Source organism: Ictidomys tridecemlineatus, unplaced genomic scaffold (assembly GCF_052094955.1).
Source record: "Ictidomys tridecemlineatus isolate mIctTri1 unplaced genomic scaffold, mIctTri1.hap1 Scaffold_847, whole genome shotgun sequence".
NCBI lineage: Eukaryota > Metazoa > Chordata > Mammalia > Rodentia > Sciuridae > Ictidomys > Ictidomys tridecemlineatus.
The window spans coordinates 97,388-120,077 of record NW_027526098.1 but is presented as its reverse complement, the minus strand read 5'-3'; the positions used below and the strand labels follow the sequence as shown (position 1 = coordinate 120,077).

Sequence of the window (22,690 nt, the reverse complement as noted above, 5' to 3'; positions counted from 1 at the left end):
GTGTAGCCAGCTGCTGGCCAGATTATAGTTTGGGTGGGCTGACCTCAAAAGTCATGCTAAACCCTAAAATCTGCCTCACATTCTCCCACCTTGTCACTTTTGCTGGGAGGAACACAGTGGAAGGAGCAAAATGTAACTTGTGAACAAAAGACACATTAGCAAAAGAAAGCCCCAGAGGGAGAACCCAAAGCCAGCCTGTCCCCATGATACCAGACTAGTGACACTGAGCTGAAAGAGGGATGATCCCTGGAGGAGTTATCAAGTGACACTCTCTTAATTACTCATTGAAAAGAGTGCTGCTTCCCCAGAGCATTGTTTCCTGTCTTGTCAAATATGCTTTCTGGCCATTTATAACCAAACCTTTGATGTACTTGTCCTGAGAAAGAGAATCACCTTCTCAGCCATCTGCACTTATCAGCAGCCCACATCCCACAGGACCCACAGAAGTTTCTGTGTGGAGCTATTCTGACAAGTTGGAAACTCCTCATCACTTGCTGTGTGTCAGGGACATTGGGCTATGGATTACAGAGGCAGACATGTCCCTTTGTAGCCCCTTGTGTTATGCCCCTGAGGCAGGCCTCTCTTTTAGGGAAGGGAAGGGGTTCTTGTGAGCCCTCTTTGAGTCATCTTGACCTGGACTTTCTGTTGTTGCCTGAAGGACTTGTGGCTGGCCATCCCATGATGTGCTGAGAGATGGTCTGAGGGCAGATTGTTCTCCCTTCCCTCCATGATACCACCTCATTGATTGGAAAGGCTATTGACGAATACAGGGGATTGAATAGTGTCCTCTCAAAGTTTGCCTATATCCCATTCCCAGAATGTGTCTGATTAGAGTTAGCCATTCTTTTCTTTTTCTGTTTTTTTTTACAAGGTTGGTTTTTATTTTATTTTGTTTATTCATATGTGGTGTCGAGAATCAAACCCAGTGCCTCACACATGCTAGGCAAGTGTTCTACCCTGAGCCACAACCCCCAGCCTGAGGCCTTTCCTTTCTATGGATCTTTTGTCTTCTCACTGAGGAGGCCTGAGACTTGGCAGAGTCAGCAGAGAAGTCCCTGTCACAATGCAGTGATGCCAGCTGCCACCTTCCTGCTAAAGACCTCTGGACAGAGAAGATGGTCCTGATGCTTGGCAGTGATCTATGAAGACCCTCTGTATGGAAGGGAAGTGAACCAGGAACCCAGAACAGCTGTCTTGAGCCTTGAGCACCCTTGTTGGCTGATGCTTTCTTGGAGTTCTCAAAAACTAAAGTGATAGGAATGTGTAGGATCTAGGGTGCCAGGTCCTGCTGCTCCTGATGAAGGCCTAGTTCTTTCAATTGACTCTAATTTCTACCTGTGAGGGTATTGTCTGCATTCAATCATTTCTTTTGCCTAGTTTATTAACTGTGGTGTGTTGATGAGTCCATCTGCGGGGTTCCCAGTCTCAGCCCTGGTCAGAAGGGCAAGTGCACTACCAGAGGTCAGTAGGGGAGGGACTCTCCTTGTGGGAAGAGGGCTGCTGGCTTTCCCCACTCGCCTGTGTGGAGCAGCATGGAGCACACAAAGAGCACATTGACGGGACCTGGTACAGATACAGTAAGCACCGAGAGGCTGTACCACCTGGCAGGGCCACTTCCCAGGGCCTAGCACTGCGATAGGAGATGGTAAACTGATTAGAGTCTTTGCCATCCTGCCAAAGCGTGTCTGGGGAAGCCACTACCAGAGGTTGATGAACCAATTACATGTGTGCAGCACTGAGAGGTAGGTCCTTCCAGAAAGGCTCAACTTCTGAATTGAAGGGCAGGGCTTGAAACAGTACAAGTACAGCCAGTCCCAGAGGATCTTCATAGACCCCTTGGGCAAGTTCCCTCTGCACTTCCTCTTGCCAGCCAGGGAGAGAAGGCCTTTGTCTTCACGCAAATCATGTTTGACAGGGTGCCTAGGAGCTAGACAGGGTCTTGGATGAGCTTTTCCTAGTGGCTTTCAGACCAACTTGGTCTTAGTCTGGGCATTCTGGGTGGGACAGGGGAAACCGGGGTTGCACGCAGCATATTGACCAGTCCTGACAGCTCACGGGTCTTCCTCCTAATCTTTTTTTTTAATTTTTTTTTAAATATTTACTTTTTAGTTGTAGTTTGACACAATACCTTTTTATTTTATATATTTATTTTTATGTGGTGCTAAGGATCAAACCCAGGGCCTTGCACATGCTAGGTGAGCGCTCTACCATTGAATCACAACCCCAGCCCTAACCTCCTGAGCTTTAAGAGAATACCTTCATGTGTTTTAAGCCATTAAGTGAATGTGGTAAATTGTCTGCACTCAATCATTTCTTCTGCCTTGTTTATCAACTGCTTAAAGTAAGAATTTCTGACTTTCTATAATTAGATTAATTTAGGCTGTTGAAGGAAAGAAACTATATATATATATATATTTAGTATTTCTTTTATGGGCTGGGATTGTGACTCAGCAGTAGAGTGCTCACCTGGCATGTGCGGGACCCGGATTCGATTCTCAGCACCACATTAAAAACAAAAAAACACATATATCTGGGCTGAGGTATAGCTTAGTTGGTAGAGCGCTTGCCTTGCATGCACAAGGCCCTGGGCTCTAATACCTTGAACCAAAAAAAAAAAGGAAAAAAAAGTATTTCTTTTATTTCCCTGCCCCCAACCCAGTTTTGGGGATTGAACCCAGGGGTGCTTCATTCTTAGCCCATTTTTAAAATGTTTTGTTTTGAAACAGGATCTCATCAAGTTGCTAAGGCTGGCCTCAAACTTATAATCCTCTTGTCTCAGCCTCCCAACTTGCTAAGATTACAGGCATATGCCATGGTGCCCAACTCTTTTTCCTGTACTTCTTAGTAACCAGAAAATTACATACACATATATGATCACCTCTAAATAAATATGCAACTCCATGCAACAGCATTTTACTTTTTAATTTTTCTCCTCTTTTTAAAATTTATTCTTTTAGATATACATGATGGTAGAGTGTATTTTGACATATTATACTTACATGGAGTACAACTTACACTACTTAGGATTCCATTCTTGTGATTGTACACGATATGTAGTTTCACTGGTCATGTATTCATATATGCACATAGGAAAGTCATATCCAATTCATTCTACTGTCTTTTCTACTCTTATCCCCCATTCCTTTCATTCTCCTTTGTTTAATCTAATGAACTTCCATAGCTGCCCCCATTGTGTGTTAGATCTGCATATCAGAGAGAATATTTGACTTTTGGTTTTTTGGGATTGGCTTACTTTACTTAGCATGATAGTCTACAGAACCATCTATTTACCATAATTTCATTCTTCTGAGAATATTCCATTGTGTATGTGTACCACATTCCCTTTATCCATTCATCTGTTGAAGGATAGGTTGGTTCCATAGCTTAGCTGTTGTATATTGAGCTGCTATAAACATTGATGTGGCTGTGTCATTTCATAATGCTAATTTTAAGTCCTTTGGGTATATATTGTGGAGTGGGATAACAGGGCCAAATGCTGGTTCCATTCCAAGTTTTCTGATAAATGCAAGAGCATTTTAAAAGTCAAAAATTTTTAAAATAGGGCTGAGGGTATGGCTCAGTGGTACATTGCTTGCCTAGCATGTGCAAGGCCCTAGGTTCAATCCTCAGCATTGAAAAACATAAATAAATAAAAAAATAAATTTAAAAATTAAAATCCCCAATTGTTGTCATTTCAAAAATGATCATTGAACTCACTGATGAAATTATAATGCAATTCAGGGAGGAAACAGATCAATTGTCTAGCAGCCTTCCAAGGAAGCTACACTTTGTAAAGAATGGTATGTCTGTGTCCCTTTTAGTGACAAGTTAAACTGTAATAGAATGGATGGGCTATCTTTGATGCAAATGAGTTACCTACAGATGAATAGAAATATACCACTTTCTTACTAGCTTGGGGAAGAGATCAGCCTGCTTGCTAAGGAGAATGAATTGTTAGTGCTTGAGAAGTGGGAAAAACTCCGAGGGGTCCTGAATTCACAATGCTTAGCTGCTGCTTTGTATATGTTTTGTTGAATTTAATTTTGTACTTTGGAACAGAAAACTTAAACTTTAATAAATTGATACAGTTGACATTCTACTTAGTATTAATACACATATGATGAAATGATCTCAAGGCCTGGGGCTGGGGCTCAATGGTAGTGAACTTCCTGGCATGTGTGAGGCACTGCATTGCATATAAATAAATAAAATAAAGGTCTATCAACAACTAAAAATAAATTTTAAAAAAAGAAAAAAAATGATCTCAGTCCTGATGTTCTGCCCCAGAATTCGAACACCATTGGAAAAATGATAAGAGAGTTCTTGAGCCTCTTAAGAAAAATAGAATGGACAATAATGCAAGCAGGGAGTGAGACAAAAGGAGATACTCTGTTCTTTTAACACAGTTGATTTCTTGATATACTGATTTGCTAATCCCGGCTGCTGCTTCTATGTAAAAGAACATCAGTCATCTTGACCCATTAGGCTTTAATGATTTTGGTAATTATCAATTCCATTTGCATTTTCCTTTTTGAGGGGGGGCAGGGATTGAACTCAGGGGCACTCGGCCTATCCCCAACTCTATTTTGTATTTTATTTAGAAACAGGGTCTCACTGAATTGCTTAGCGCCTCACTTTTGCTGAGGCTGGCTTTGAACTTGCAATCCTCCTGCCTCCAGCCTCCTGAGCCACAGGGATTACAGGTTTGCGCCACCATGCCCAGCTGCATCTTCCTTTTGACCATTCAATTGCACTCCAAGGACAGAGGAAATTTTGCAACAGTGTCTGAAATTGAGCAGAAAAAGATTTATTTCATTTAAAACACTTGGGTAAACAGGGGAGATAACAAAGAGTGTGCTAGTAACACTGGACCCTGCTGCATGTCTGCATGTATTCTGGCTGAGATTCATGGTTTATCATCGGTAATAGCTACTGTCTGTCATTGTTGCTGCTTCTTTCTCTTGGTCCCCTGGGCACCTAACAGCTTAACTCAGATGGAGTCCCTAGAAGAAAAAAGTTTATTTTTCTGTTTCTTCCAAATTGGTGGCCAGGCTGTATTGCTCCTATGCTAGTCTTCCATACATCACAACTCTCTGCTTGTTCTCGGCCAGCTGCTTAAGGTACACTGGACATACTATTAGACTTATTGACTGAAATGATGCATCAATTAAATGACAATACATAAAAATATTTCCTTATAAACTCACAATACCTGACATTAGCAAGTGTATGGCTTGTCTCAATTAATTTACCCCTAAAACTCTCCAAGAGCCTGAGGATGAAGGTGGCAGATGATTTAAGTGGAAGACAGAACTTAGCTCTTAGCTGAGGTGCTCTGAGCCCCTCACCTTGGTTTGAGTGTGGTGCTGAAATCCCAGTGCCAAGAGTGAATAGGTTTTCTTCTCATTCTCTTCCTCTTATTTTGTGATTGTGTCTTGTCAACTGTCATGGACTTCTTCCTTTGTCTTCCCACAGCAACCCTTTTGTGCTTTTCCTGTGCCATTTTGCCTTTAGAGTTGTTTATGTTGGGCCTCAGCTCCTATAAAGATTAAGTTCCTTGACAGTCAAAAATTTATCACTCAGGTTGGGGCTGTAGCTCAGTGGCAGAGAACTTGCCTAGCCTGTGTGAGGCACTGGGTTTGATCCTCAGCACCACATTAAAAAAATAAATAAAGTCAGTCATGCTGGGCTGGGGATGTGGCTCAAGTGGTAGCGCTCGCCTGGCATGCGTGCGGCCCGGGTTCGATCCTCAGCAACTCATACAAAACAAAGATGTTGTGCCTGCCGAAAACTAAAAATAAATAAATAAATAAATAAATAAATGTTTAAAAAAATAAATAAATAAAGTCATGCTGTCTATCTATACTACAATTTTTTTTAAAGTTATTACTCACATTTGTCTCCCTCACAACATATCAAAGTTCTGCGCACATACACATTTGCTGAGTATATATTGATTGAATAATGGCAACTGATTGAATTATTCACTTACTGATTCCTACAGGGCCAGGTCTGCAATGGCCTGGAAGAGTGACCTGGTAGGTGCTTAACAAGGATCTTTACTGTATCCTTTAAAAAATTATGTAGAATATAATTTTTTAAGCAAATTACTTTTTTAAAAAAAATATATATTTTTTAGTTTCTGATAAAACTTTATTTTATCTTATATGTGGTGCTAAGAATCAAACCCAGTGCCTCACACATTTTAAGCTAGTGCTCTACCACTGAGACACAACCCCAGCCCAGCCCTGCTTTTTGTTTTAATTGATGATGTTTACATTCATAGCAAGTTTTGCTTTTTTTTTTTTTTTTGGTGGTGCTGGGGATTGAACTCAGGGCCTTGTGCATGTGAAGCAAGCACTCTACCAACTGAACTGTATACCCAGGCCCATAGAATCTGACTTTTAAAAACTGTACTTATCCATCAACTCTGCCTTATTTTATTTTTTGCCATACTCAGGATTGAACTATAGCCTGGCACATGATAGGAAGCACTCTACCAGTGAGTTGCATCTTCAGCCCTATCTTATTCATTTGACAAAGAACATGTATATAAGGTTATTTTAGAATTTTTTACATGACCAAGCACATCCAAGGATAATTATTATTTGAATAGAATTTATTGTCTCTAGAAGTCTTGGAGCTTCAAATTTCATTGAAAAGAAACACTGATGAAGTCTAAATCAATCACGGTAAGAAAAAATGAGGTAAATTTGTCACTTGGAGTCATTAGGATGGTTTCAAACTAGCCCTTTTTTCTCTGTTTGAAAATGATGTTCAGTTAATCTGTATTGCCTTTTACATAGATAAACTAAAAGCCCATTCTAAAAGCTGTACTTTTAGCTATTGAAATCAAACTGATAGTTTTTTAAAAATATATTTTTAGTTATACATGGACACAATATCTTTATTTATTTATTTTTATGTGGTGCTGAGAATTGAACCCTGTGCTTCACAAGTGCAAGGGAAGTGCTCTGCCACTGAGCCACAACCCCACTCAAACTCTGCTAGTTTTGATGGTTCATATCAATAAGCCCTTATTCCACTAGGTCACTATATCCCTCTGTCAGAAAAAAAAATCCTTTTAGGAAGAGGAAAGAAGGCATGTGAGTGTTCATGCTGAGAAGGACCCCTCCTGTCCATTCACCTGTCCATTTAGAGCACAGGTAACTCCAAAATGTGTCCCAGACCACCTGTATTATTTTTACCTATAATATCCAATTATCAAGAGACCCATAAAACTGTGTCAGGCTAAACCAAATAAAATAAATAACCTAGAGTGAAAAAAATTGAGAATATTTGGAAAGTTACACAAAAAGTTTAATAAAAAGGTAGAGATCATTCACTCATATTTGAATTAAATTCTATAGTCATATAATATATTAAATAAGAAATATTGGATCTCCGATTTCCATGTGTTTCTGACATTATCTAGATCTTGAGGCTAGACATGAGTGCTCAATTGATCAGGCACTGTGCACTGCCATAATTAAGCCTATGTGAAATAAAAATGTTTTTAACAAATATATCGTGGAATGTATCTAATTCAGCTACTTTCAGTGGAATTTGAATTCTGGAATTATCAAAGAAATTATCAATTTCTTTGTTATTAAAAGGACTGATTTGTACAAAATAAATGTATTGTCTATTATTTGTGACTCAAGTCTAATTTTTTTTTGGTAAATGAATAAAATCTTTACATAACTATTAATCTGGTGTTTTACAATACCAAAAAAGAAAGTGTTGACATTTTATAATTTGTTGCTGAAACAAATCCATAAAATGAAATGTCATCCTGTAATTATTTCTTAATTCCAGTCTATCACAATTCCTACACTAACTTTTAAATGTGCTGTGTTTAATTTTCAGGTAGCATCAATCTCCCTGCAGCATAACTCAGGTTATTCAACATAATCTTCAGATCAAACAGTGCCTTCTGTCACTGTATAAACACTTTGTGTTCCAATAAGTTTGAAAAATGTGTGAATAAATTCAGTTGCAATCCCTAAGGCAGGCTTCTGATTAAGGGTTGTTAAAGTAATCACTATCCGTTGAAATCAGGGGAATATTTATTCTATAAATTCACATTTGGAATCACCATTTGGTGAAGAAAAATCCCTCTTCATTAAAGCTGGCAAACATGAGAAATGGCTGATATAATCACTTCACTAATTTATTAATTTGTTTAATTCTTTTTTTGGTACCAGGAATTGAACCCAGGGGTGCTCAATGATTGAACCACATCCCCAGCCCTTTCTTAATATTTATTTAGAGACAGGGTCTTGCTGAGTTACTTAGGGCCTCGCTAAATTGCTGAGGCTGCCTTTGAACTCACAATCCTCTTGCCTTAGCCTCCTGAGCCATTGGGATTATAGGCATGTGCCATGGCATCTGGATAGTCACTTGTTTATTTTTCAAAAAATATTGATAATCTTCTGTGTGACACCCACTTGACAAATACTGCAGATACAAAAGTACAAAGTAGACATGGTCTCTGCCTAGAAGAATTTGCATTGGAATTAAGTCAGTCATGTGTTGCCACATGCACTTTTTTTAAAAAAAAAATTGATCTCTTTATTTTTTATTTGTTCTTTTTAGTTATACATGACAGTAGAATGTATTTTGACATATTATACCTATGTGGAGTATAACTTCCCATTCTGTGATTGTACATGATGTGGAGTTACACTGGTCATGTGTTCATATATGAACATAGGAAAGTTATGTCCAATTCATTCTACTTTCTTTCCCATTGCCATCCCTCCTCTTTCCCCCATCCTTCCCTGTCCAAAGCAGTAAACCTCCAGCCCTTCCCTCAGTGCCCTCACCTATTGTGAGTCAACACCCACATATCAGAGACAACATTTGGCTTTTGGTTTTGGGAATTGGCTTATTTCCTTTGGCATGATAGTCTACAGAGCCATCCATTTACTGGCAAATGCCATAATTTCATTCTTCTTTGTGGCTGAGTAATATTACATTGTGTATATATACCACATTTTCTTTATTCATTCATCTGTTTTTACTTTATTTGTTCTAATTAGTTATACATGACAGTATGAAGCATTTTGACACATCATACATTAATGGAGTACAACTGCTCCCTCTTCTGGTTGTACACAATGTAGAATCACACTGGTCATGTAATTGTATATGCACATAGGGCAATAATGTTTGATTCATTCTACTACCCTTTCTACTCCCATATTCCCTCTTCTTCCTTCACTCTCCTCTGTCTAACTCCAATTACATCTGTTCTTCCCTAGCCCCGATGCCTTATTGTGAATTAGCATCCACATATCAGAGATAACATTTGGCCTTTGTTTTTGTTTTTTTTTTTTTGGAAACTGGCTTATTTCCTTTAGCATGATACTCTATAGAGCCATCCATTTACTGGCAAATGCAATAATTTCATTCTTCTTTAAGGTTGAATAATATTCTACTGTATATATGTACCACATTTTCTTTATCATTCATCTGTTGAAGGGCATCTAGGTTGGTTCCTTAGTTTGGCTATTGTGAATTGAGCTGTTATAAACATTGATGTGGCTGTATCACTGTAGCATGCTGATTTTACATACTTTGGATATATATTGAGGAGTAGGGTAGCTTGGTCAAATGGTGGTTCCATTTCAAGTTTTCTGAGAAATCTCCATACTGCTTTGCATTATGGTTGCACCAATTTGTATTCCCACCAGCAATGTGTGAGTGTACCTTTCCCCCTACATCCTCACCAATATAAGCATTTATTAATGCTTATATTCTTAATAATTGCCATTCTGACTGGAGTGAGATGAAATCTTAGTTTTGATTCGCATTTCTCTAACTGCTAGAGATGGCGAACACTTTTTCATATATTTTTTTGATCGATTGTATTTCTTCTTCTGTGAAGCATCTGGTTCCATTCCTTAGCCCGTTTATTGATTTGGTGGAATAACTTTCAGTTTACAGCTAGCAACTAGCAGCTATGAGCAGCTCGGAGTGCTTGAAGAATCTACACTTGTTCAGGCCTGATAGGAACAGGATGCTCTGATCTAGCCAGCCTTTATTGAAACCACATCCTTAGCACTTGTGGTTAGTGTGGCCAAGCTGCCAGGCCAGGAAAATGATGGGCAGGAGCTTCAGGAATGGAAGTTCTAACTTAGAAATCCCCTCCCCTAGGGACAAAGACCCTTTCTGATGATAGCAATATTTAGAATGTCCTCATAGTGTGGTTACATTAGGCATAAGATGATTGGCTTATGGATACTATCTTGCTTGTGTGTGATTGATGGGCATGCCCCACTCAGACCCTATAACAATTGTATGCATTCCAAAAATAAACTGACCTACTAGACAACGACCTGAGGTGGGTCTCCAGCCAGTTCTCTCACCAGCTCCCAGAGTCTGTGTGTTGATTCTCCATCCCTACCTCCCCCCCCAGGACAAGGTAGCCGAGCAACTAGTTGACCAGAACCACAGCAATTTGGCACCTCAATGTGTCTGCTTGCACCCTCGCACCTCGGGACTGGCCATCCCATAGATTTCAGGTAGGATTTTGTGTAGTAGACCCCGTTTGTGTTCTGTGTGCTGCTGGTTCCTTGAAGGTGAGCAAGGAACCCCTTCCTCTAACCCCTTTCCTTGTCTTTATCGTACCGTTGTTACCCGAGTTGAGGCACACAACGTCATAAGGACTGGGGTCACCTTATGACCCCTTCTTCCTGTGGTTCACCGGGTAATTCACATAAGGGACTGGTCCTCCCAGAATTTGGAACCTCGGTTTGCTCTGTTAAAGGGAACTCTGCTCTGGAGACACCGTGTGGGCATATAGCCTTGATCTAACAAGTCAAGGGAATTCCCCACTAAGCACAAGACATTGGACCCTAAACACATCTTTTGTTTGTCTTAGGCAGGGCCCTCCATGTCAGCATCTTGGGCCCCTATATTAGGCATCTTGTCAAGTCAAAGACATTGCTTTAAGAACTCTTAAAAAAAAAAAAGAGGAATTGTTCAGAAAAATGATCCAAGGCCCCATGAATGGTTTCCTGACTTCTTACCTAGAATAATCCAGGCACTCTGGAAGCTCATTCAACCTGACCCTACTCAAGGCTCATTACTTAAACAATTGGCATGGGAAGCAGTGACTGCAGGAGCTAGGGCTGCAATTGCCCCAGTATGCAGCAAATCCCTTTTGAAATGGATCTCTGCTAAAAAGGAAATAGCCTCTCTTCAGGGCCCATTCAGGCATAACAGCTTGCTTAACAAACTATCAGTTAACAAAAATAATGGGCCTTCCCAACCAAGATCTCATCCCATTTGCTAGGGATGTAATCAGCCAGGCCACATTGAAGGTTACTGTCCTAAGAATAGCAGCCTCCCTGGCCCCAAGACACCTGCCCTAAAAAAGTCATCTCCCATGTACTTAAATGTTTTAAAATTATGGATGTTCCATGTCTATTAAAAAAAAGAGGCAACCTATACTAACAAGACATTTCAAGCAATTTGCAATGTTTTGCATATACATTATTTAATTGGGATTCCCTATAGCCCTGAGACTCAAGGCATTATAGTAAGAGCACACAAGAAACTATACCAACTCCCCTCATGATGCCTTGAAAAGAATCTTATCTGATTTAAATTTTCTCTCAATTTCAAAATTTTCTATAAAAATAGCAGCTGATAAGCTTTGGGCCCCCCTCTTGGGGTCTTCCCATCTACTTATGGTTTCATGAAAGGATCCCATAACAAATGCAAGGGATGGTCTGGGGCTCCTCTTAACCATGGGTGGAGGGTTTACATATGTTAACGGGAGCCTCACCCCATTTGGGTACCAGCAAGAAATTTCAGACCAGCCACTGGCTTCGGAAACCAAGCCAAAAGGAGAAGAAGAGATCATCACGACCTCCCCACCAGAGGGCTCACAAGATAACCTGGCCCTAGCTGATCAAGCTCAGACCATGTCACCTGCCAGAGACCAGAGCCCTGGTACTCTCTTCTTGCTTATGTGTGCAATTACAACCTGCAACTCACAAGTAAGTGCACAACAGGTAAGTATGGAGTATGAAAGGCCTCTGCCTAATGGCCTGATAACTCAAGGCCCTATGCTGGCCTGTCCAACCAAAATGGACACACTTCAAAGTATGACCCAAGAGGGAAAAATTGCTTTGCAGATAGCTATCACTCATGAATGGCTGTTCTGCGGGAAAATTCTCCTCTAGTGGAGAGCCTCTAGTGGCAAAAACCCTTCAGTGAGCAAAATACTCATGCCACTACAATTAAAAAACCATGAGAGCAATCCACATTCAATTAATAGTGATCAGGATGTCGTACATACTTCTCTCTTAAATCTTGCAGAATGCATCCCAAGGACAAAACTCACGAGGACAACAGGAACCCCCTGGATCAATATCATCATAAGGCTCGTGGTCCTCACAGCCACAATTTCAACTGCTGCTCTCTTCACTCCCCTGCACCAGACCAGAAGGACACACCCAACCAATTGGAAACAACTTATGCTGTTGCTGGGACTTTAATTGGACTTTCCCCTTCTTTTGCATCAATGCAGAAAAAACCCTTTATGCTTTTGTGCATCATTTTGTCATTCAGCCCACAAGTACATGCTTGGTGGGTGGGAGCTCCATCTCCCGGGATTCTTTTACCTGTTGGTTTAGATGATACTGTATTGCCTTTCTTGTTTGCTACTAATGTTTCCTCGCGATGCCCAGTTACATCTGACCCAATAGCAAGGCACACTTGGAATATGCCACTCTCACTTGATCATTCATGGGCCTTTACTATATTAAGGGATATGGCTAGGGCACAGAGGTTGTGTCAGTCTACAATTTTCCTTCACAATGATATTCTTTGGGAGCCAGGAATAGGAGGCATTATAGGTTTTTGGCCACTCTCCTTAGAAAGAGAAGCAAAAGTAGTCTCTGTTAGTGATCTGCCTAGTGGCATGACCATGACCCCTCATGCTAGAGACTCACGTTATTGGCCCTAATCCTTTCTGCAGAGATGTCCATGGAAAAATATTAAGGACATCAATGAAGGTATATCTCTAAGAGCTATATCTTGGAGAGATTGTCTCTCCCTTTCCAGACCCTATTAAATTTCTGATGAGCTTATTAGTTGGTCCAGACCCTAAACAAAAGGTAGACAAAGAATGGAATTTTTAACAGAAACAAATACATTAATATTTAAATATCATACAGATTGGATAACAAATGCTCAAAATACAAAAGAAAGACAGTCAGGAGACTTTTTGCAATTAGGCAAACAATTGTTATGTGGTGCTTACAAATGTATAGGTGTCAGTCCTATTGTCACCATGGGTGCCATTTTGTTCAACAGTTCTTTTGAGAAACCCTCAGCTAAACGTGCTACTAAAGGCCATGTATATGTTAAGCCACCCTTTTTCTTTGTAACTTCCACTCAAAATCACAAAAATGGTCATCTTAATTGTGATGTCCCCAATGTGAGTTAACCAGTTGTTGGAATTCTTCTGGTAAGACAGTAATGCTAATGAGAACACCCCCCATGTTATTGTTCCCAAAGGAGGATGACTCCTCCATTCAAGAGGTTCCCTTTACAAAAGATATTTCCCTTCCCAGAGTTAGGTGAGATTTTGGGATTACTGCTGCTATTATAGCTGCCTCCCTCACTGCAGTCACAGCAGATTCTGCCACTGGTGTAGCTTTGACCCAGTCCACAGCAAATACTGCAACCATTCATCAGGTAGTGCAGCGCTCCACTAAAGCCCTGACCACCCAGGAGTGACTAAACCTGCACTTGCAAGGAGGTATCTTAATGTTACAACAACAGTTTGACCTTACTGATGAAAAAAATGATATGCTTCAATTGAATGTTAGAGTACCCTGCAGTCCTCAATTTCTGTATGTTTGTCAAACCCCTGTCTCAATAAGAAACGTAACAGAAGCTCGACTTGAACCAGCAAATAGACTTAAGGGACCTTGAGATATGACTTAAAAATTTCATTGTGACACTGCATGCTCGGATTCTCAGCCTAAATGAAAGCAAAGCAGAGCTAATTCTTAACCCTCAATCTTACAGCTTCTATGGAATAAATTGCCAGTTTTAATTGATCCTACTAATTGGATCCTCGCTGGTATTGGCATAGTTTTTCTTGTTTTAGTATATGTTATTTTAAGATGTTTCCAAAAAAGGCTCAACAAAGTAGAAACAAAACAAGCTATGTTAGTTCATGCATGTAAGGAAAGTCAAAAGGAAAATAATGTTTCCCCCGCATCCGTATGGATGGTGGCTTCAGACAGGATCTAAGTAGTACCAACTAAGGGCCAGTTTTCTATGAGGGATCCTGCCCTGAGTCTTAGCACTGCCCTCTTTTTCATCTATCTGTGTCTCTCTCAGCTCTGTGACTATATTACTGTTTGTCTGTCTATGGCCTTTTTCCTTCCTTCCTGAATGCAGACTCACCAGCCCAGTGCTGTGAGCTGGGCCCTCCATGGAGAAGAAACCTGAATTTCCTGATCCTAAGGTAAACGCTGACATAGAGGCCACAAGGGCATTATCTATTAAGGAGACAGAGAACCCTCTCGGTGGCAATGCCTTGCACACTCTACATCACCTGTTTGGCCCCGGAGAATGGCTGGTTAGTCAAAGATGAGTAAGATTCCTCAAGGGAGGAATAACCTAAGACAGGCACAGCCACAGAGGGGCCATCAGGAGAAAACTTGGGGGCCAACAGAGGTGAGGCACAGAACCTCATCCCCCACCTGTGCAAAGGCCTAAGTCTTCACCCTTTCTGAGAGAGATCTCCTGCCCCCATGGCTGCTTTGCTCCCCATGCCCAGCTCAGATCAGGACCCAAGCAATAGACAGAGACCTAGTCAGCTGCAGCTGCCCTCTCACCACAGCAGGTAACAACTGCAGTTACAGGAATGGGCCATGTCTGCATCTTTCCCCTTTTCTCTTTCTTGGTTCTTTTCCATTTTTCTATGCTTTTCCCTCTTCCTTTCTTCTCTCATCATGGTTCTCCTTCAGCAACAAATTTAATAAAAAGAGAGGAAATGTTGGAATAACTTTCAGTTTACAGCTAGCAGCTAGCAGCTATGAGCAGCTAGGAGTGCTTGAAGAATCTACACTTGTTCAGGCCTGATAGGAACAGGATGGGATGCTATGCTCTAGCGAGCCATTAGTGAAATCACACCCTTGGCACTTGTGGTAAGCATTGCCAAGTTGCCAGGCCAGGAAACTGATAGACAGGAGCTTCAGGAATGGAACTTCTAGCTTAGAAATCCCCTCCTCTAGGGACAAAGACCCTTCCTGATGATAGCAACATTTAGAGCATCCTCATAGTGTGGTTACATTAGGCACCAGATGATTGGCTTATGGATACTATCTTGCTTGTGTATGATTGATGAGCATGCCCCACTGGAACCCTATAACAATTGTATGCATTCCAAAAATAAACTGAGCTACAGGACGACGACCTGAGGTGGGTCCCCAGCCAGTTCTCTCACCAGCTCCTGGAGTCTGTGTGTTGATTCCGCGTCTCTTCATGCCCCCCCACCACCACTGCGCCACAAGGTAGCCGAGCAACTAGTTGATCAGAACCACAGCACAGGACCCATTTGAAGAGCCAATGCTAGAAAGAAGGTGGGAGAGAAGAGGGTCTGGGCATTGCCAGGATACCACACCACAAGGGGAACAGAGGTGACTCACAGGAGGGGGCCAGTAAATGGGGCCTTAACCAGGGTAGAGGGGACTCGCCCCTCAAGGCAGGAGACCCTTCCCCCCTGGGGGGGCACTTATACAGCTATAGCCAGGGTAGCAGGGTCTCACCCCTCCCGGAGGGAGCACCCTTTCACCTGGGTGTCAGGGGGAGCTCCTATCCCACTGCAGCCAGGGTAGAGAGGATTCGTCCCTCAAGGCAAGAGACCCCTCCCACCTGCGTATGGGGGGAGCTCCTATATCTCTGCAGCCAGGGTGTAGGGGACTTGTCACTCCAGTCGGGAGACACCTCCCACCTGGGTGTCATGGGGAGCTCCTATACTGGCACAGGCAGGGTATAGGAGGTACATCAAAGTTCAATCCCTGGTATCTCCCGCCCTCCCCCCCATAAAATAAAATAAATAAAAATAGTGTCTTCTTTTAGGCCAACAATTGTTTGGAACACCTTTATAAGTCTGGGGCTTTCTAAGCTCAGATTTCTAAGACTCTACCCTCCAGGTAGGAGACTCCTCCCACCTGAGTGTCAGGAGAGATCCTATACAGCAGCAGCCAGGGAAGAGGGGACTGGACCCTCCAGAAGGGAGACCCCTCCCATCTGGGTGTGTGGGTGAGCTTATATATTTGGGTGAGCTTGTATAACACCTTAGCCAGGTAGAGGGGACTTGGCCCTCTAGGCGTGAGGCCCCTTCCACCTGGGTGTCTGTGGGTGCTTTTATACCAACACAGGCAGGGGAGAGGGAACAACTCTATCCTACAGGGGTCAGACTCCTCACATTTGGTTGTTCTGGGATTTCCTATATTGCAGGAGCCAGCATAGAGGGGACTTGTCCCTCCAGGACCCCTCTCTCCTGGGTTTGGGGGGTGGAGCTCATATACCACTGCAGCCAGGGTAGTGAGGACTCACCCCTCCAGGCAGGACACCCCTCCCACCTGGGTGTGTGTGTGGGATCTCCTATACCTCCGCAGCCAGGGTAGAGGGGACTCACCCCTCCAGGCGGGAGACCCCTCTCACCTAGGTGAGGGGGCGCTTATATACCACCTTAAACATGGTAGAGGGGACTTGCCCATCCAGATGGTCGACTCCTCCCACCTAGGTGTCAGGGGGAGGTCATATACCACTATAGCCAGGGTAGAGGGGACTCTTTGCTGCAGGCAAGAGATCCCTCCCAACTGCGTGTTGGGGAGAGCTAGAATACAGAGGCAACCAGGGTAGAGGGGACTTGGTGCCTCCAGGCGGAAGACCCCTCGCCCCTAGGTGTGTGTGTGTAGGAGCTTGTATACCGCTGTGGCCAGGTGAGAGGGGACTCGCCCCTCCAGGCCAGACACCCCTCCCACCTGTGTGTTGTGGGGGCGTCTCATATACCTCGTGAGTCAGGCTAGAGGGGACTTGCCCCTCCAGGCGGGAGGCCCCTTTCACCTAGTTGTCTGGGGGAGCTAGTATTCCGCCAAACCAGAGACCCCTCCCACCTGGGTGTCCTGGGGGGTCTCTTATACCTCTGTAGCCCTGGTAGCAGGGACTCGCCCCCCAGGTGAGAGACCCCGCCCACTGGATGTCAGTGGAAGCTAGTATACCACCTCAACCTGGGTAGAGGGGACTTGCCCCTCCAGGAGGGAGACCCCACCAGGCGGGAGACCCCTCCCACCTGGGTGTGTGGGAGGAGCTCCTATACTGCTGCATCCAGGCTAGAGGGGACTTGCCCTTCCAGTCAGAAGACCCCTCCCACCTGAGTGTCAGAGGGAGCTCTTGCACTCCAGCAGCCAGGCTATAGGGGACTCGCCCCTCCAAGCGTTAGACCCCCTCTCTCCTGGGAATTGGGGGGGGGAGACTCCTATACAGCTGCAGCCAGGGTAGAGAGGACTCACCCATCCAGGCGGGAGAACCCTCCCACCTGGTTGTCGCAGGGGCGGGGTTTTCCAATATCTCTGCAGCCAGGGTAGTAGGGACTCACCCCTCCAGGCGAGAGAGCCCTCCCACCTGGGTGTCAGGGGATCTAGCATACTGCTGCAGCCAGAGTAGACAGGACTCTCCCCTCCAGTAGGGAGACCCCTCCCACCTGGGTGTAGGGGGAAGCTCCTACATCACCACAGGCAGAGTATAGGGGACTTGCCCCTCCAGGATGGAGACCCGTCCCACCTGGGTGTCGGGGGAGCTTGAAACAGCCACAGCCAGAGTAGAGGGGACTCACCCTTCAAGGTGGGAGACCCCTCTCACCTAGGTGTAGGGTGGGGGAGGCTCATATACAGCTTCAGCCAGGGTAGCAGGGACTCGCCCCTCCAGGCAGGAGACCCCTTTCACCTGGGTGTCAGGGGGAGCTCTTATCCTGTCAAAACAAGGGTAGAGGTGACTTGCCCCTGCATGTGGGAGACCCCTCCCATCTGGGTAAGGGGGTGCCAAATGCCAATGTCTCAGCTTGGCACAAGATCACGAGCCACCACACAGCTTTGTAGGTTCAAATAGCAATCCTTTATTCCTGATCTCACACCAGCCTCCACACACTCTCAGGGTAAATCCCCCATCTCCCGCACAATACAGGTCCTAAATACTTTTTCTCCAGGAGAACTCAGCGGGGGAACTCAGGCAGCAGGCACGCCCTACTCCCAGCAGCAATAATCTTCAACCTCCAACTTCCCTAAAACTCCTATTGTCTTAAACTGGGAACACCATAAACCCAAGGACCAGGATACTTCCTCAAACCTGCAGGATACACCCTAATCCTGGATCCACCCTGGTCATTGAGCAGGGTCACCTTTCTCAAACACACTTGCAAGGTGACAGCAAATTTCCAAGGCAAGTCCATTTAACATGGGGTACACTGGCAAGGATTTCGATGCGTCATTCCTACTTGGCAATGGCCCTCAGCAAGGGGGGAGAGCTCATATACTGCCACAGCCAGGGTAGAGGGGACTCGCCCCTCCTGGCCCAAGACCCCTCCCACCTGGTTGTCAGGGGAGCTCATATACCGCCACAGTCTGGGTAGAGGAGACTCGCTAATCCAAGTGGGAGATCCTTGCCATCTGGTTTATGGGGGAGCTCCTACACCGCCAAAGCCAGGGAAGAGGAGACTCTCCCCTCCAGGAGGGACACCCCTCCCACCTGGGTGTCAGTGGGGAGTTCTTATACCACCAAATCCAGGGAAGAGGGGACTCCAGAAGCCAGGGTATAGGGGACTCGCCCCTCCAAGTGGGAGACCCCTCCCACCTGGGAATCCAGGGGACCTCATATACAGCCACAGCCATGTACTCCCTCCAGAAGGGAGACCCCTCCCACCTGGGTGTCAGAGGGAGGTTGTACACTGCTGCAGCCAGGGTAGACAGTACTTGCCTCACCAGGTGGAAGATCCCTCCCACCAGGGTGTCAGGGGGAGTTCTTATACCACAGCAGCAAGAAGAAAGGGGACTCACCCTTCCATATGGGAGACCCCTCCCATCTTGGTGTCTGGGGTAGCTTCTAAATCTCGAAGCCAGGGTAGAGGGTACTTGCCACTCTAGGCAGGAGACCCTTCCTACCTGGGTGATGGGGGAGCTTGTATTCTCTGGTAGCCAGGATACAGCGGACTGGCCCCTCCAGGTGGAAGACCCCTTCCATCTGTGAGTCAGGGGGAGCTCATATATTGCCACGGCCAGGATAGAGGGGTCTCGCTCCTCCAGACCAGAGACCCCTCCCATCTTGGTGTCGGGGTGAGCTTGTATTCCTCCTTAGCCATGGTAGAAGGGACTGGCCCCTCCAAGCAGGAGACCTCTTCCACCTGTGTGTTGGGCGGGGGAGGTATACAGCTACAGCCAGGGTAGCAGGGACTCATCCCTCTAGGCTGGAGACCCCTTTCACCTGGTTTTCAGGGGAACCTCATATCCTGCTGAAGCTAGGGTAGAGGGGACTCACCCCTCCAGGCAAGAGACCCCTCCCACCTGGGTTGTGGGGCCTCATATAAAGCTGCAGCAAGGGTAGCAGGGACTTGCCCCTCAAGGCAGGAGACCCCTTTCACCTGGGGGTCTAGGGGAACTCAAACCTTGTCAACTAGCTCGCCCTTCCAGGTGGGTGAACCCTCACAACCTGGAATCAGGGGAGCTAGTAACCGCCCCAATAAGGGTAGAGGGGACTCCCAACTCCAGGCAGGAGACCCCTCCCACCTGGTGTCCTGGAGTGGCTCATATACTGCCTCAGCCAGAGTAGAGGGGACTTGACCCACCAGTCGGGAGATCCCTCCCATCTGAGTGTCTGGGGGAGCTCCTATACCTCTAAAGCCAGGGTAGAGGGGACTCCCCACTCTAGTCGGGAGAACCCTCCCACCTGGGTGTCTGGGGAGCTCTATTACCTCAGCATCCAGGGTAGAGGGGACTTGACCCTCCATGTGGGAGACCCCTCCACCTGAGTGTATATGGGAGCTTGAAACAGCCACAGACAGGGTAGAGGGGACTCGCTGTTCCAGGCGGTGACCCCTTCTGCCACGCAAACAGTGCTGGCTTCATGAAAGAAGGTTCCATTCATAAGAAATTGCTAGGGAGTTTTAAATTAAAGAGACAGACTCTCATTATCTTTAACACCAGCTCCAAGATGGCAATCTCCTAGCTCCTGCCTCCAGCCACCTAATGTGGTGGCAAGGTTCACAGAAGAGACTAGCAAGAGAGGGAGAACACGCCAGGAAGGAGCTTTTATTGGGGAACCAAAAATTCCAGGGAAAATCTCATCCAATTAAGGTTAAGGTGGACAGCATCCCAAGGTCAGGGGCTTGGGATTGAGTCTTCAGGTCAGTGGCCAGGCACACCTCTGCATGGACCAGCCCTGGGACCAGGGAAAGGGTGGGAAAGGCTTTAACACAGCTGTGCCTAAGTGCCTCTCACCCAGCCAGGGAGGTAACTCAAATCACATGGGAGGATGGCTTCCCACAACCCCCCTCCCAATATGGCTATGGGGGGGGGTGCTCATATACTGCTACAGCCAAAACAGCAGGGACTGGCCCCACTAGTTTGGAGACCTCTCAACCTGGTTGTCAGGGGAGCTCATATAGCACTGCAGGCAGGATAGAGGGGACTCGCCATTCATGGTGGGAGACCCCTCCCACCTGTGTTTCTGGGGGAGCTTGTATACCGCCTTAGCCAGGGAAGAGGGGACTTGCCCCTCCAGTTGGGAGACATCTCCCACCTGGGTGTCTGGGGGAGCCTGAATATCTCCGCAGCCAGTGTAGAGGGGACTCGCTGCTCCAGGCGGGAAACCATTCCCACCTGGGTGTCAGGGGGAGCTATTATACCTATGCAGCCAGAGTAGAGGGGACATGCCCCTCCAGGCGGGAGACCCCTTCCATCTAGGTGTTGGGTGAGGGTACTCATAAGCCTCTGTAGCCAGGGTAGAGGGGACTTGCCCCTCCAGGACAGAGACTCTTTCACCTGGGTGCCGGGGTGCTCCTTTACCTCTACAACCAGTATAGAAGGAACTCATGCCTCCAGGCGGGAGACCCCTCTCACCTAGGTGTCAGGGAAAGCTAGTATACCACTGCATTCAGGAAAAAGGGGACTCGCCCCTTCATGAGGGAGACCCCTCCCACCTGGGTGTCACAGAGAGCTTGTATACCACTTTAGCCAGAGTAGAGGTGACTCGCCCCTCCAGGCAGGAGAGCCTCCCTCCTGGGTGACTGGGAGCTTGTATATTGCATTAGCTAGGGTGGAGTGTACTTACTCCTCCAGGCAGGAGACCCCTCCCATCTTGCAATGGCAGGGAGCTCCTATACCACTGCAGCCAAGAGACAAGAATCTCATCCCACTAGGCGGGAGACCCTTAAACCCTTGTTGTCAGGGGAGGTCATATATCAACAGAGGCAGGGAAGAGGGGACTCGCCCTTCCAGGCGGGGGACCCCTCCAATCAGGGTGTGTGCAGGAGCTCCTACATCTCTGCAGCCAGGGTAGAGCAGACTGGCTCCTCCAGGCTGGAGGCCCCTCCTACCTGGGTGTAGGGATGAGCTTGTATATAGACTGCCAAAGCCAGGCAAGATGGAACTCGCCCCTCCAGAAAGGAGACTGGTCCAATCTGGATATGGGGGAAGGAGCTCATACACCGCAGCAGCCACAGTAGACAGTACTTGCCCATCCAAGTGGGAGACCCCTACCACCTGGATGTCAGGGGGAGCTCATATACCACCACATCCAGGAGAGAGGGGACTCGCCCTTCCAGGAGGGAGACCTCTCCCACCTGGGTGTCAGGGGAGCTCTTAGACCACCGCAGCCAGGGTAGAGGGGACTTGCCCCTCCAGACGAGAGACCCCTCTAATCTGGCTGTTGTGGGAGAGGTCCTATACTGCTGCAGACAGGGTATAGAGGACTCGCCCCTCTAGGTGCCAGACTCATCCCACGTGGGTGTCAAAGGGAGCTCTTATACCGCTGCTGCCAGGTTAGAGGGAACTCAGCGCTACAGGCTGGAGACCCCTTCCACCTGGGTGTCCTGGGGAGCTCCTATACTGCCCCAGGCAGGGTAGAGGGGACTGTCTCTACAAGGCTGGAGACTCCTCCCAACTGGGTGTCAGGGGAGTTTCTATATAGCTGCAGCCAGGGCAGAGGAGACTCCTGCTCTAGGCAAGAGACTACTCCCACCTTTGGTGGGGGGGTGGGCTCCTATACCACACTAGAAATGGTAGAGGGTTTCACCCCTCCAGGTAGGAAACCCCTCCCACCTGGGTGTAGGTGGGAGCTTGTACACCGCTGCAGCCAGGTTAGAGTTGACTTGCCCCTCCAGGAGGGAGAGTCCTCCCACCTGGGTTTCTGCAGGAGCTCCTAAACTGCAGCAGCCAGGCTAGAGGGGACTCACCCATCCAGGCTGGGGACTCATCCCACCTGGGTGTCAGAGGGAGCTCTTTTACTGCTGCTGCCTGTGTAGAGGGGCCTTGCCCCTCCATACGTGAGATCCCTCCCACCTGGGTGTCAGGGAAAGCTAATATGACACTACAGCCAGAGTAAAGGAGACTTGGTCCTCATGATGGAGACCCTTTTACTTGGGTGTCTGGGGGAACTC

At 46.1% G+C, this 22,690-nt stretch overlaps 1 long non-coding RNA gene and 1 pseudogene across 3 annotated transcripts in view; one reads left to right on the top strand and one right to left on the bottom strand.

Moving 5' to 3' along the window:
- LOC144374731 (uncharacterized) overlaps window positions 1–15,483 on the top strand; it is a 46,620-nt gene extending 31,137 nt beyond the window's left edge. For 2 of the 3 annotated variants that reach the window (XR_013434056.1, XR_013434058.1), the window contains 3 exons: window positions 10,424–10,529; window positions 11,814–12,026; window positions 12,334–15,483. This is a non-coding gene — a long non-coding RNA (uncharacterized LOC144374731). The remainder of the gene's footprint in view (window positions 1–10,423; window positions 10,530–11,813; window positions 12,027–12,333) is intronic. The other variant, XR_013434057.1, reaches the window with a different exon arrangement.
- LOC144374732 (homeobox protein TGIF2 pseudogene) lies at window positions 1,374–2,814 on the bottom strand (annotated as a pseudogene).
- Window positions 15,484–22,690: the final 7,207 nt, after the last annotated feature.